Here is a 16,477-nt window from a genome sequence, read left to right on the forward strand (position 1 = left end):
CAAAAGACTTGACACAAATGCTCACAAGCTGAAAGTTCATCTCTCCGTACCTTAATTTAGTTGATTACTAAATTATGCAATGACCCAGCCAAAGACATCTAAAGGGGGGGAGGGGAAACAGGGGAGTGGGGGGATTTTCCGCTGCCAGGGATTTTTCTAGAATTGCCCCGTTTTTAGAAATACTTCCTGCTCACCCCAGGGTAAACATGTGTGCTAGGCTACATAGCAGAAAATACTGTATATTTTTATTGCGCCCCCTCTTGGCCAATGGACAACCGCATAACTATCAACGGAAAGACAGTGACAGAAACTATTTATTTCCACTCACCTCACCAGTGACAACATTTACATACACCCACACACTCTAATGAGATCTAATACAAGAAGACTATCAACCATTCATCTGTCTTTAGAAAGATTATGCACAATTTTGACTAACTCTTTCACAGAGGGGTTCATTTAACTATAGTACCGTATTTTCCGCACTATAAGGCACACCTCATTATAAGGTGCACCTTCAATGCATGACATATTTTCAAACTTTTTCCATATATAAGGCGCTACAGTAGAGGCTGCATGGGGTTACCTGAGGCATCCATTAGATGGTGCTGCGCTAAAGGAAATGTCAGCAAAACAGTCAGATAGGTCAGTCAAACTTTATTAATAGATTACAAACCAGCTTTCTGACAACTCCATTTACTCCCAAAATGAATAAACAGCTGTTTTGTTATTTTCTCTGAGGTAAAGTATTAGTATTGGCTAGCGATCCAAGATGGCGGGATCTTCTGCGCATGGGGCCACCAATAGCGTCTTAACAGCGAGACCTGTTGCGGCTCAATATTGATCCATATATAAGGAGCACCTGATTATAAGGCGCATGGTCAGCTTTTGAAAAAATTGAAGGCTTTTAGGTGTGCCTTAGAGTGCGGAAAATACAGTAGTTTATGAATATCGACAACATTTTGGACATGACAAGTACATGTCAAAGCTTTACCTCACATTGGTCAGATGTCACATTACGTCACCTCGCGCTAAATGGGCCCCCCACAGAGGAATGGGGTCCACCCCATGGAGGATGTCACCTGTTTGCTCGTGACTGCCACGTCTGGCCTCAAGCGTAACTGCAGCATCTGTGTCTAACTCTTGCATGGTTCGCGTGCGACGTAGCTAAACTTTTTCAGCAGGGAAGATATGAGCTGATAGGGGCAGTCACAGTTCAAAAGTCAGGGCTCTTTGTATTCATCTGGGCATTGATGGCGAATGCATGATGTAGAAAAAGCTTTAATATTAACATTTTAAACTCCAAAATACACCTTTAAGCTAATGCATATTTTTCATTGGCTGTTGCGACACCATTCCCTATACTCCATATTATCGCTATTTGCATTTTAATTCACAGTCAAAACAATGGCGGACGGCCGTCGGATAATCATGAAAACAAGTTGCCGGCCCTTTGAGAAAAAAACAAAAATGACATATGTGTTAACATTTATAAATTTCTGTTTGTTGTAATTCTTCGCGGTTTTGTATACATGGATAAGATCATCTGTGGCAATTTTCAAGAGACTTTTGAAACAAAAACTAAAGCAAACAGAATACAACAACACAAAATTCAATGATGAAATACATATTTTAAAAATGTATATATATTTAAAGGGGTAAACACGGCATTCTAATCAATATGGCATTTGTGAAATATAAGTTAAGCAGCAAAATCCACCCACTTTAATTCATCGCACAGCGAGGCCATTTTGTCACTTGCTGTAAACTGAAAACGACATCATAATTGTGCAGGGCTCAGGCAATGACCAATCACGACGCACCTGTTTTCTGAAGCTGAGCCGTGAGTAACTGTGATGTCATTTTGAGTTGACACGATGTGTTATTCAACTGCAGCTTTATCTACTTTTTTTTTTTAAATGAAGATAGAGAAAATTCTGTCGGTGAGTATGCAAGATATTCGTTCTTTCCCTCTTGCTTCCCTCCTTGGGTCCTTTCTTGCTTCCTCACTTTCCACTGGGATGGAGACTGTCCCTTCAGGCTGTAATTAGGCAGCTCAGCCTCTCTGCGTTCAGCCATGGCTGGCTCATTGTACACATCGATTCCTTTGCAACGCTTAATTGGCTGAACATTGTTTAGCTCTCTTCGTCATTCCTCCTTCTCTCTTCTTCTTTCTATATCATAATTATTACCATAACTCCCATGCATCTCCATTCATCTCTGCACTGACAAAATGTATTTATTTCATTACTATTTTAAGCATTTTTGTTTTTGTCATGAATAACTTTGGCTACTGTCTCTCTATCGCTGCAATTTTCAATGTGTCTGTCTATTTTAGTTGCCTGTTAGTTTCTCCCTTTCATTTTCTCCTCTCATTTGGCCACGCTCCAGATCCGGCAGGGCTTTAGCCCGTGGTCTTAATTGTCAGGACGAGGGTAGATCCTGTATGAGACGGCCATATGGTGCCTGGCTACCAGGCTAAACTCCTCGGGCATTTTAAGGTTACTTCAATCCAAAGAGTTTGTTCTCGCTATGGTGAACTGTTTTCTACATCACAAATTATGACTTGGCACGGCAGACTGACTCGGGTTCACTAAACTGTTTAATATTTAAAAAAATTAAAAAATAATAAAAATATGTAACACTATATATGTTTGTTGCTTTTTGTTTAATCATACACAGCACATACAACAAATCACAAAAATGTATTTATCAACATGGTGGCACGAAGTAGTGATTACTACATTCCCACCACCTGGGCAATCTGGGGAAGCAACCTTCCTGTGTGAACTTTGCATGTTCTACCCATGCTTGTGTGGGTTCTTCCAAAACATTTCCAAAATATGTATGTTGAGTTCAGTGATGACTCTAAATTGAATGGAAGTGTGAATTGTTGTTGTTTGTTTTTTTTCCCCCACACACGTTCTTTCATATTCTCTGGTATATAACATTTTCTGCATCGTCTATCATGGAAATTCTGTTTAAAAAAACAAAAAAAAAGTCTAAAATATTCATGCTAAACCAGCGGTATCAAACATACGGCCTGCGGGCCATTATCGGCCCGTTAAGAGGTCCAATCTGGCCCGTGTGGACAGAACACAAACTGCAGTTCTTCATTAAAATTAACTGTTTGTGCTAATTTGGTCCACTGGAGGGCGCACTGACAACCATATACAGTGGTACCTCTATACTTATGAACGTCCCTTCATACGAAATTTTCAAGGTACGAAACTTCTCAACAGGAAAATGTTGACTTGTTACGAAAGAAGTTTCAGGATACAAAAGGTAAAAATACAGTATGGGCTGCTACTCGCAGCTCCCAGAGTTTCCTGAACGCAACATACTTACAGCTGCTATGCCATTGGCTAGTACCTTAGCATACAGCATGTATCTATGGGTGTAAAATAGATAGATAGATAATAGATGTATCTATGGAATGTCCTCGTCATTCGCCCCTCAGGCCATGAGGTATTCAGATAGCTTTACATAAATGTATTCACTAAAGGCCGACGCATTTGTGCAAAAATTCATACAATTGGGGATTGATAAAGGCGACGTTGCACGGTAAGTTTTTAGTTGCGACGAGACGGGCTTTTTTTGGAAAAAGATGCCTCGCCGTATCTGAAGTTTCCATCAAGTTTCGGAATTTGTTGGAAAGAATCACCCAGAAAAAGTGTTCACCAGTCGCGGGCGATCGCTCATTACGATGATGTTTGCCTTGGACATTTTCGAAGGATTGTTAAAAAAAAAAAAAATAATAAAACATCCTTGGCAAATGGCAAATGGCACTTCATTTATATAGCGCTTTTCCACCTTTAAGGCCCTCAAAGCGCTTTACATTTTTGACTACCCATTCACCTACTGATGACGCAGCATCAGGAGCAACTGGGGGTTCAGTATCTTGCTCAAGGATACTTCGACGTCTGGGTACTGGCCTGGGATCGAACCCACAACCTCTGGGTTGGGAGACGATCCACATCGCCAAGACTGCTGCCTTGGATCCGTTCATTACAAAACACCAGGCAAAAAAACACTTCAGAACATGAACCAAAGAGGGCAAAAAACCATCATCAAAAACGACCATCATTTTTATTCTTTACTCTATTCTTTGCTTTTTACATTACGCACAACTCTCATTTATTGTGCAATAATCTAATTGTAACATGTATTTGTTACATGTTTTGATGCATTTTTATGCTTTATAAAACATTTATGTCTGAATTTTGGGAGGCTTGGAACGGATTAGGGCATTTACATGGAAAATGCGTCTCTACTTACAAAATTTTCTACTTCAGAACTTTCTTCCAGAACCAATTAATTTCGTAAGTAGATGCACCACATTCTGGATGTTATTCAGAATTTGACCCCCCCCCCAAAAAAAGTAGCTAATTTTTTAAAAATACATTTTAGATTAATAAAAAATATATAAGATAATAACAAATGGGAATATTTTCTGAATGTAATTATTACTATTATTTGTATTAGTATTATTATTGTGATAAATGGACTGTTTTTTATATAGCACTTTAACTACACCATATGGTGCCTAAAGCACTTTACAATTCCTCACATTCACTCATTCACCCGCACATTCACACACCAATGGTCGACTGCTGCCACGCAAGGCGCTGCCAGATCCACTGGGAGCAAATTGGGGTTTTATAGTCTTGCTCAAGGACGCTTCGACGGGTGAAGATCAAACCCACAACCTAATGGATGGTAAACGACCACTCTACCACTGAGCCTTGCCGCCCCAATTTGTTATTTTTATTATTATTATTATTATTATTATTATTATTATTATTATTATTATCATCGTTATTATTATTGGTCCATTTGGTGACAGAAATTAAACAACGATTTTCTCAACCAGACTCAGATCCATTTTTTGGTTCTGGTAAGAAAACATGCTTCATTGATGTCACTACTATTGAAGGAGTCTGTTCGGACATAAAATAGAAAAAGAGTATTTGTGAGTAAATTACTTACTTTGTATTTCTCAATATTTGTTTGACCACAATATTGCCCATATTAAAGCAGGGGTCTCCAAGTTCGGTCCTCGAGAGCCCCGATCCAGCCAGATTTCCATATGTCTCCGTCCTTCAGCACAGCTGAATCTAATGACCAGCTAATCAGCAAGCTTTGCAGAAAACTGATAACAATCCCGATCATGAATCAGGTGTGTTAGTGGAGAGAAACATGGAAAACAGGCTGGATAGGCAGATACCTTTTTTTAATTTGAATCAGTGTTGTTGCCAATGTGTGGACAAAAAAAAAAAAAAAAAAAAAGGAAAATGAATTAAATTCTGAACTTTGCTAAACTTTTCTCAAATGTTTGGCTAAATGTGTATGTATGGAGCCCGTGGTTGATATATGCAGGTGATCTCCTCCATATGTTAATGGTCAGTAGATCACTCATGCCTACTATCCATGTCAACCTAATATCCATATAACACACAAAAACTCACCAGCATTTTAACCTGCAGGTGTCATGTCCATAATATCTACTAGACACGTGCAAATGTGTGCGTACGTGCGTGTGCATGTGGTGTAGACAAAACACAGGTCCCACTGGGAACTTTGGATCCAGCTGCTGACTTCAGAACAAATGGCATCTGGTTCCTGCACATACCACCTCCCTACCACCACCAAGAGTATATACAACCACGTAAGCACATGCTTTGGCGGTGCCACACACACAGAATGTATGACAGATGTAGTGTGGGCCTGAGACACATGCTTGCCCTCCTCCAGCTCAGGTAGTAAGAGAGCAAGAATGTCACTTGTGGAGAAAGTGCAGAAACTCATCCATTAGTAAAGAAGACACACACAGCATTATTTATGTAGATATTATATTAGCGGATTGCAGCGTTTGTTTATTAAGTAGAGCTTTGACTGTTTTTCTTTTTTTTTCCGTGTCAATACTGAAACTTTCCGACCCTCCAGCCAAGAAACATTTGACTACTTACTGCACCGTTTAACGTTCTCACATTCAACTTGCTTTCAAAGGACTCCATTCGGGTTATGGAACAAGAATGTCTGTTTAAAGTAGTAAAATGTTCCTGAAACAATGTATGTGTATCCAACATAAACGACGTCAGAAAAAGAGGATGGCTTTTCATCCTTTAGTGAGTCCGCATTTGACTTTCGCTACAATGTCCAAAATGTTCCAAACACACTTTCCAAGCCTCCTCTGTCACATCTCAATATACTCCTGGAAGGATTTTTCCAGGATATTACTCAAAGCTTTTTGGTTGTGGGCTCAGGACAATTTTTTGGTCACTCATGCAATAATTTACGGCAAAATCAAGTGAATATCACGCACCCGTGTATAATATGAAACATATATAGGGGCATGAAAGGTTAGGTTCCTCTTATTTGATTCATCAGAGTAGATAATGGGAATGAATAAAGATTCAAAATATACTAATAAAGTATAAATGCTTTTAAATTCAGGTAAAAAAAAAAAAAAGGTCACAATATTGTAAGAAAAAGAAAATATATATATATGAGCTCATACTAAAAACAAAAAAAACACAATATTGTGTTTTTGTACATTGCAGAAATGAAAAATATTATAAAAAATATAATATATAAATAATATTGAGGCAGTAATGCAAGCACACATTGAGCTCCTCCACATATTGACTCACTTAACAAGCATCCTCCATTCCCTGACATCTGACCATTAACGTGGATTTTAAACACAGGAGGGCCAAAACATGCCTTGTGAAAATTAAACTGCACTAAAAAACTAGCCATCAGAGGGTGCTATAACTGCCCAAATGGAAATCAACCTGACTTTTTGAACAGATGTGCTGCTTTTCATTTTTCGTAACATGATGACGAAGATATATTGTGGTAGTTTTAATATCACGATATCACGATATTGCCATTATCATTACATCAATACACCTAAGAGCCAAAATAAGTAGACGTCGGGCCTGTTAAAATAGCTCACCAGTGATGGAACATTATTGTCATGAACAGAATCAGTATATTCTAATAAATTAATGTTACCATATACTTAAAGATGATTTGACAAATGTGTTATTTATGTTAAGTGTGTACACAACAAGGTCACAAGTGATGGGACATTGTGATTTTCCAGGTGATCATTTGAAATTGTTTGCAGAGATTTATAGAAATATAGTTTTGTTACCCATTGATATTCATCTGTGCATTCACATAAATGAATATTATTAATTCATATATAAATTTAGTTTGAGGCAATGAGAAGTGTGTACCCAAGAAATAACTCAGTTTCAAGAAGGTGGGTGACCCCTACTCAACTGCATGTTATTCTTGTGTAGGATCTGCATTTTCTGTGCACTCTCAAGTTTTACGTATGCACTTGAATGTGTTTGCACTGTATATGTGTGTAAGCAGAGGGGGGGCAGGAAGGAGGCCGGTCAGTAGATCAGAGTGGCAGGTGCAAGGATCGTGGCGGAGCCCCCAGGCCAACCACGGGGCTTGAACGCTCACCGCAGTGTTTAATCACCCGGCAAAATGCTTCTGACATGCTGAAGAGGAAAAGAGGAGCTTCATGTTTCTGCATCCTTCACTGAGCATGTGTGTGCGCGTGTGAAGAATTAAGAAAGAAGATCGGGTTAAGGCAGGCAAATAGCATATATAATAGTGTGCGTGTATATATATATATATATATATATATATATATATATATATATATATATATATATATATATATATATATTGGAAGTGTCAAATTTTTCGTTCTATGTATTTATTATTACAAAGCACACCCAAAAACTCATAATTTGATTAAAATGTAAAATGGGGTATATGCCACGGAAGAGGCGGGTGTAGGAGGCAGGACCCAAATGCAGGGGGCAACAGCAAACAAGGTAAGGCAGGGATGCAAGTAAAATTAAAAAGGCAAACAAGGTACTCTGTGAAAATAACGAAATTAACAAGTGCCAAAAAACAGACTAAAGCAACAAAAACAGGAGGGAAACGAGGCATGGATGGCAACATGGGATGACTAGACAGCAACAATGACTCAACAAGAACTGAAAGAAAGCAGGGTAACTAAATACACATGGTAACGAGATAACAACAGACACCTTGGGCAAGACACAAGAGGCTTGGGGAGCTGATTGGTCAACACACTGGGAAGGTAAGACACACTCAGGTGGACGCAGTTAGACATAACGAGACAAGGGAAGAAACGAGGAATACATGACAAACACCCAAAAGCCCCAAACAAAAACAAAATCCCACCCCCACAGAACCAAAACATGACAACGGGGTGACGCCTCGTTTTTGCGTGCATGTGCAGTGCTTTTTCGTTTTTTGCAGTTCATGTTATTGACGGCGGGGAGGCGTACGACGATTGTGATGCGCAGTGGCGCCGAGCTCAGTTTTTTGTTTCTTAAAAAAATAAAAATAAAATAAAAAAAAGTGAACACGTGGACTTACAGTTTACTCCAAATTAAGCTGTCTGATTCACTTAAAAATTGCTTTATCAACCTGTAACAGACTTGTACTTATGTTTAAGTTGACATGGCGGGGAATGTTAGATTCTAATCCAATCAATCACGAAAGTGCTTCGTTATTGATTGGCTCCTGTCTTGTCAATCACACTTATTGAGTATGTGCCCCGAGTACGTAGCTTGCGTCGGCCTCTAATGTACAGTGTTTACCAGCGCAGCGGCAGCGTAGCTTCTTCTTACTCTAGCTAGCTCCTTGCGTGCATGTTCAAAGTTAACCAACAATGGCAGAGAAGGATACAGGACCACCGAACCGTAAAAGAAAGACTGTTTTTAAGGTTGCTGAACGGAGGAGAGTGAAAGTATCCTTGAGTAAGATAGTGAACCTCCAGATGCTGGATCATCTGTAGTCAAAATGTAAAGCACTTGTGAGGGCTTTGTAAGGAGGAAAATCGCTATCTAAATGAAGTACCATTTACCAGCGTAAAGTGTAGTTTGAGTTTTAACACTACTCAGTGTTTACCAGTGTAGATTTTTTTTTTTATTCTATATCTTGGAGTAACACTGGTCAAGTGTGAAAAAAGTAACACTTTGAAAAGATTTACACTTGCTGTGGACACATATAAACAAATTTCTAGTGTTATATTTAACACTCTCAGTGTTAATCTTGTGCTGCATTCGAGGCTGGTCGGAGTTCGGAAATACCCGAGTTGAAACTTCCCAGTTCCGACCTCAAAGCGTTCGAGGTGAAAGTAAACAACCAAAATGGTGAATAGTGATAAAAAAAAAAATTATTTTGGTCCTCAAAACTCAATTTGACCTCCAGAAAATTTACCTTTTTGCAATTTTGCTACATTTATTGTTTTAATCTTATTTCATAAGCATTCCATACAGTTAAGTAGTTTACCGTATAATTTCATGCGGCAATACTGTGACGTACGTCACGTTACGTTAAGTTATGGCGAATATTTATGAATGAAGAAAGCTATCTAGTTTTATACTCAAGTAAATTGTGTTTTGCCCTTCAGAGTGACGTCACATTGTCCGCCGGTGAAGTCGGGGTCCTTTTTTAATTCCAACTTCACAAGTGAAATTTCCGAGTTCAAGGGGGCGTTTCCGTACACACTTCCTGGTTTGAACTCTGAAAAGTCCGACTTCCGACCGTCCTCGAATGCAGCATAACGCTGGAGATTTTGCTGTGTACTTCCTGCTTTCGTGTCTAAGAATCATGGGAAATGTAGTCAATGATGTTAGGGACAAGCGCCCGACCCCACCCCCTTCCACGACTTCTCAACTCAGCTGTCCATGTTCAAAACGACGTTCCCATGCACACGTCCTGGTTTGAAGTCTGAAAAGTCTGACTTCCCACCTTCCTTTTGTCTTCAAATGCAGCATTAGTCTGCCATTTTGACTTGTTACGCAATTATGACATAAGCTCGGAATTGTCAACAGCTGACAGGACCGAGTAAAAAAGTTTGAATAATGGGTGAATGAATTGTTTAGTGCTTACTGTTTAACTAGGGTGACCACATTTTCAAATCCAAAAAAAACAGTCCACTGCACTCCTCCTCCTATAGGTTGTGCAATGTCAACCGGATATTTTCATGAATTTATCCCACACAGGACATAAAAAGGTGGTCTGTCCTCCCAAAAGAGTTTGTTTGGTCACCCTAGTTTAACTGTCACCCAAGATAGCATTTAGCATTAGCGATTGTAGCGACTGCACCTACCCGCCATACCTCCAAACGTCACTCGTGCAAGGTTCTGGAAATCTGGCTGTGGCTGGTATGTCCAACAATGACTTCTCACTTACAGAGGGTGTTGTGAGCATGTGTTGAGCTGCCTAAGTCAAATTCTAAATCAAAACTCCACAACTGATTTTTTTTTGCGTCACTCCATCCTTGAAGAAGAAGACCCTGCAACTTGCCAAGATCAGCAAAGTTTTCAAGGAACTCGGAATTTGCAAAGCCGCTGGCAAGCTGCAACCAACAGATGAAGATTTACCTGTCCTAATCACTTTTCGTAAAGTGCCACGGGGGAAGAAAAGATTGTGACGCTACGGAGAATCATGGGCAGTAAAAACACTCATTTCATCACCTTGCAATGTACCAGAAAAGGACGGCTGCTAGAAAATGTTGAAGGGCTGAACTAGAAGCTATTCAGGCCAGGGACTTGAAAAATATTAAATTCTATGTTTACAACCACTTTATGACCAGATAAAGGAAAATACAATCTGAATAGTGTGAACCTGACGTCAATAAAAGTTTTATTCAATCAAGTTGCAGTCTCATTTTATTAGCTGTGTGTGTTCCGGAAAAGAGTCCTGTGGGTGGACTCAAATTGGAGGACAGAAAACCTTTTTTGAAAAGAGAAAAAGTCATCATAATGAGTTAAAAATAGAAAGAAAATGGAAAATGCTCTATGGGTGATCAAGTCATCACTAGGGATATAACGATAAGGGCAATACCGTAATATTGTGATATTAAAACTGCCACAAGATCGTCGTCATCATGTTCACAATATTTAAAAGGAACACATCTGTTAAAAAAAAAAAGTCAGGTTGATCTCCATTTGTGCAGTTCTAGCACCCTCTAGTGGCTACTTTATTAGTGCAATTTCATTTTCATTAGGGATGTTTTGGCCTTCTATGTTTAAAATCTATGCTAATTGTCAGATGAAGGGGAACCAAATTTGCTTGTGAAGCGATTAATGTGTGCTTGCATTAGCAATTAAGTGCCTCAATATTGTTATTACAGATTTTAGGTGGTTTATATGCATTGCTGTTATGTACAAAAATACAATATTGTGCTTTTTTAGTATGAGCTCTTCTTTTTTCTTTTTTTTCTTTTTTTTTACAATATTGTGATCTTTTTTAAATATCGGCAACCCACCTACAATATCGTGATAATTATCGTATCGTGACCTTCATATCGTGATAATATCGTATCGTGATGTTTGGATATCGTTACATCCCGAGTCATCACATTACTAGTGGTTTCATTTGCCGCAAGGCATCATAATGACCAAAACCACCAATGATGTGCTTCACTCCTGCCAAGGCGACATTTAAACCCGGGCTGGTTTTTAATAAAATGGCTGTTTGACAAGCTATGACCTGTCAAGATGCCCTTACAGACAGACACCACAACCAGTGTGCTTATGTGCCGCTGGTCCCCACAAAACATGACCTGTGTATGTGGAAAGTGTCCCGGAAATGATGCCTCCTGCGGGCTTCTACCAGAAGGGAAAAAAAATAATAAAAAGAATTATAATGACTAAAAAGAATAAGATAGAAGAATAAAACACCCCTCAGTGCTCCCCTCGTGATAAAATGGTCACTTTGTTAAGTGTTTAATTTGATCCGGGGCGACAGAATGACCACCGCCACCAATTATGCACTTGATGCCAAAGCAATGATGAAGCCCTGGTCAACGAGCTGGTTAAAATAGTCCTCAGTGTGTGTGCGTGCGTGCGCATGCAAAACCACTTCAAGTGAAAGTGGCCCTCTGAGGTTCGAATTTACATAATGATCCCACGTCAATTTGATTTATCCGTTTGAGTCTAACCTCTTCTTTGTTTTTGAAGTCTTTATGCAGCCTTTTTTTTTTTGATAGTGTAAAGAAGAATCAAAAACTCTCTGCTTGGGTGAGCGTTCAACTCCCAACGGGGCCCCGCTTGCTAAAATGAGTACTAACTGTATCCAGGTAAATGGAACAAAATGCTACTGATGTTTAATCATAATTAAGCAACTGTAATATATTACAAAAAGAAACACTTCAAAAGGGGAGGGGAAAAAAATACCACAAGGGAAGAAACGAGCTCAGGTATTTATTTTAGTCAAAATGAGGCTTCATCTAAGACATTTATAGTTATTACTGGATAAACATAAAGCCTTAAGTATCATTATCATGTAATGGGCTGTGCTGAAGCAGCTATAATTCATTCTCATTGCATTTTTTTTACCTTTGGAAATGATATATATGACAATATACGATGAAATAAATGTATTTTAATTAAATTATGTCACATTTAACTAATTTGCTCCCAATAACGTGCAAATACGTTTTTTTATGTTGTAAGTGTCCCAAAGACATATTTTTACGTTTTTTTGTTGTTGTTTTTTATGCTAGAGCATACAGAAGGCTTTCGTGCAGCCTCTCAACTGCAAAGAACGGTTGCAGAAATTGTAGTTATTACACAAACGGCCATCAGGTGGCAGCAGAGCAAAGGAGATCAACCAGCTAGAAAAAAAAGCTAAATTACTTTCAATTTTAAATAGATTCGTGAAAACTGATTAAACTTAGCTCTCTTCTAATGCTAATTGCTGCAAAACGGAAACAGATAGAATCATACTTTTTTTTCCTGATGAAAGAAGAGACTTTAATCTTTCTTTTGGTAGCTTCCATGCTTTTATAGTAATAGAACACAATATTCTGTGGGCCTTGCAAAATCAGTCAAAATCCAGTAAAACAGTCGGGAGCGAACGGGATTGCTTCTGTGAAAATGGCTGGGAGTGTTAATAATTAAGGTAGACATGAGCTTTTATGGGACTTCTAAGGATTTTTTTTAAGGAGAGTAATATGTAAAATATATATAAAATAAATATAGAAATAGATGAATAAATTAAATTTGCCCTATATTACTATCCAGCCACCATTTTTTTCTGTATTTCATCCTTGTCAATTTTGTTCGTATAGTTTAGTCAGTGAATGTATTTAGCATGCATACAGGATGCACTAACGAAAATGCATTTGATCACCACATTAGTTTATTCATCTATACATTCGTGCCTTCGTTTTTCACTTCCATACACTCTCAGTCAAAGCAATTTACATTTTTCACTTCTGATCTGTGCAGGTGTCTTCCATGAATATCAAATTCACCTCAAAGAGAATAATGCACCTCCTGTGGCACTCGCGTGCACGTTCGGAAAAGCTGTGTTGTCAGCCTTGGAGTGATTCATGTCACGTGATGACATCTGGCACATACCTGTATTTTTTTTTTTAGATACATTGTGGAGGGGAAAAAAAAATCAGTAATTTTTCATTTATTAAACAAATTGTGTTTCTATTCTATTTTTTTCTCCTCTATAAGTAAGTCTTTCTGGAGTCAATTAAAAATAGCAGTATTTGTATTAGTGCTGTGCCTTTCCAACTGTCATTTTGTGGAGATTTTGTAGGCCTTCGAAGGCCCGTTTTCATTACCGCCAGCCAGCCCTCAGCACTTCTCCCTCTGTGTTTCTATAGTAACCTTGGCTAAAATCCAAACAGCCAGTAGGGCCCTCTGAAGGGCACTACACAGGGAAGATGAAAGATCTCCACCAGGCGACTGCAGCTTCCAGGCAACAGATAAATGTGATTTTTTTTTTAAAGGAGGGCACGGTTCCACTGTGCAGAAGAGCGACGGTGACTGTCACAGCGAGAGGGGTCTCTTCAGTAGTCTGATACGAACAAATATTAACACGCTTCTTTGTCAGCCATGTTTGCTTCCATGCTCCACCGCCTTCAAGCAGATCATATCGTGGAGAATGACGGTAGAGTAATGTTGGAACGTTGTTTAAATAGCCTCAATAGATGACAATAGTATTCCGTATAACAGATCACTACACATTAGTTTGATCTGACTCCAACTATTGCATTCAACATGCGGTTGTGGCCATTCAAACTCTAGCTTAGACAATTTACCCTCCAATAAATATATATTTAGAGTGAGAGAGAGATATTAGTGGTGTCAAAATTTATATGTTAATTTTAAGTTAATTTAAGGTTCCGGGTGTCCACATTTTTTCATTCGAGGGCCACACATACAGAAAATCAAAAGGACCCAAGGGACACATAATGTTATGAAGAGAAATTGTGTTTAGTCCTAAAAATTGTACAAATCATTTATTTGTTCTTTTGCATATTTAGATGAATGCTACAGTATATAAACCAATTTATTTGTAATATGGCAGTAGTTTTCATTTTAGTTAGTTTTAATTAGTTTTCAGGGTGGTTCTGTTAGTTTTTATTAGTTTAGTTCTTTAATAAATGCTTAGTTTTAGTTAGTTTCAGTATTAGTATTATTTTTTTTTAAATGTGTATTACTTGTGCGCAATATTTAAGAAAAAAACACCATTGGCGCAACGTCATTTGAAGGTGCTTTTCTATTGGCTGCTGCGAGATGAGTTCACTTCTGTGTGACATACTTTCAAACGTCATTATTCCGGTTTATATCAAAATAAATCTACTAAAAATCACATTTAAAATCATATCCAAAGGGTCATGCATTAAATTAATTACCAAAGACTAAAATTAAGGCCATTTTTTGCTAATTTTAGTTAGTTTTGTAAACATAAAATGTAGTTTCAGTTAGTTTTCGTTTTTTAAAAAGCATTTTCATTTTTATTTTATTTCGGTAACAATATTGTTTTTTGAATTTTAGTTTTAGTTTTTTTCATTAGTTTTAGTGAACTAAAATAACCTTTAATGGCACCTGTTTTTCGATACCCTCCCTTCTTACTTTGACCATCACCAAACATTTTTGTTTCATTTTATTTAAACTGAGTCCAATGCCATTTTTAGCATACGTCACAGGCCACTGAAAAATGGCCCCCGGGCCGTAGTTTGGACACCACTGCTTTAATGCCTCTAATTTCTTTTTAACATGTGATTAATACATTTAACAATAATGCATATATTTTTGGAGACTGGTGTCAGGTTTTATTTTACAATTTTAAAAATGTACAGAATTTGACAAGTTACTTCATGTTAAAGGTTAGATAGCTCTTGATATGAAAAGAAAAATGCACTGAGCTGTCACCAACATCTTACAAATGCAATTATGCCATCTAGGGGCAGAAAACGACCTCAGCATAAAGCATCACACTCGTTTTTCACAGTATCGTACATCTTTTTAATTAACTCAATTTTATGAATTATTATGAAATTATTGTCTCAATGAATAAATGATGCAGCCATATTTCTATCAATTTAACAAGAGTATGAAAACAAACAAAAAACTTTATAAATAAATATATAAAATTTGCGATGAACTAAAGAAATCATGCGATTCGTACGATTAAAAAAAAAATGTAATCGCCTGACACCAGTAATATGTATGAATTTACAGTATGTACAGTAGAGTATATATTTACATATTGACTCATATCTCCCCACTTTCTTTGGCCAAATTGTCAGCTCCCCGACAGCGAGCGTTTGCTGCCGCAGCCATCCAGCAGCCGCGGCGTTCAAAGCTCTAAGCGTCAGTGTTTCTGTTTGTTCTTTGAAAGATTCATAAGTGCCACATCTACATGAATCATTCACCAAGGAAATGATTGTCATAAACATGAAGTGCCATCTCTGCCACTGTGTGTTGAAAAATGTATGCTTTTTAAGTCATAAATTATGACATGGCACTCATCTTCCTTCTGCTGGAGGAGGGGTGCATGGCGATGACTTTCCTGCTCATTTCACAGTGACTTAACATGTAAAATGACGTTTTCTGTGTTAACTTCAAATAACTGCCAAATGTTATGTGGTATAAAAACACGAGAAAAACGGTTAGCAGAAAAGGTGCAAATGGGTCAATGTTGAAGTGATGGACAAGCTAAGACAACTTTTTACCTCAGCAGTTTCTCCATCTTGATTTCCAAAAGTGTTCCCGTTCATATTGGAACTGCACCAAACTGAGAGAGCACGTCCACGTCTTTGTGTGTGTTCCTCTCTTTCTGCCTGTACTGTATGGATGAGACCCTCACCTCGCGGCGAGCCGATCCTCTTACTATAATACCTTTACCTAATCTCGCAAGCGAATCAGAGCGAGCCTGGGGCACTAGGCACTAATAGGTTCACACAAATGGGATCTCGTCAAAACCCCTTAATCCTCCCGGAACTGTAAATATGGAGAGCATTATCTACGTAGGCCTAGAGGCCTCTGATGTGGTACTGATGCAGATTTGACAGAGAGGCTGCGAGATAGTAGCCAAAAACATACATAAAAATAATTTAACATGCTGTAAACCGTGTTACAGCAGTAATACTGTTAGA

The sequence above is a fragment of the Festucalex cinctus genome, chromosome 15, assembly GCF_051991245.1.
Source record: "Festucalex cinctus isolate MCC-2025b chromosome 15, RoL_Fcin_1.0, whole genome shotgun sequence".
Classification (NCBI taxonomy): domain Eukaryota; kingdom Metazoa; phylum Chordata; class Actinopteri; order Syngnathiformes; family Syngnathidae; genus Festucalex; species Festucalex cinctus.